Here is a 556-nt window from a genome sequence, read left to right as displayed (position 1 = left end):
CCCTTCTCAAAACTGAGTAGAGTTTCTTCTTCGACGGTGGCTTCTTCAGGTGGCACGTCTTCAGCAGCGTCATTTGTTCCTTTGTCCACTTAGTCCCAACTGAAATGTCCTGGACCGTGATAACGCCAAAGCCTGTTGGCATGCACCACTTTTGGCTTATCTTGCCAACCAAATTTTACCCAGAAAGTCACGTCTGAGAGACGTGCCACTATGTCATATGGGTCTTCCCATGGAGAAGACAACTCAGGAGACTTCACTTTGGTCTTCCTGGGATTATACAACCATACATTGTCTACTGGTACAAAGCTGATTTCAGTAGATCTCTTATCATAAGTTAACTTCATCGAATCAGCAGACGTTTTCAAGTTTGAACTCACTTTATGGTGAATATCGTCCATCCTTTTCGATAACACTTTCACAAACTCTGCCACATTCTCAGGCAACTCTTCATAAGGTGGGCGTCCTGTTAACAGATCCACTGGCAACCGAAGTTCCCGACCAAACATCAACTTTGCTGGAGTTTAATCAGTGGTTTCATGCTCTGCTGTCCTATAGG

The sequence above is a fragment of the Limulus polyphemus genome, unplaced genomic scaffold (genome assembly GCF_000517525.1).
Source record: "Limulus polyphemus unplaced genomic scaffold, Limulus_polyphemus-2.1.2 Scaffold333, whole genome shotgun sequence".
NCBI lineage: Eukaryota > Metazoa > Arthropoda > Merostomata > Xiphosura > Limulidae > Limulus > Limulus polyphemus.
This window is presented reverse-complemented; position numbering follows the sequence as displayed.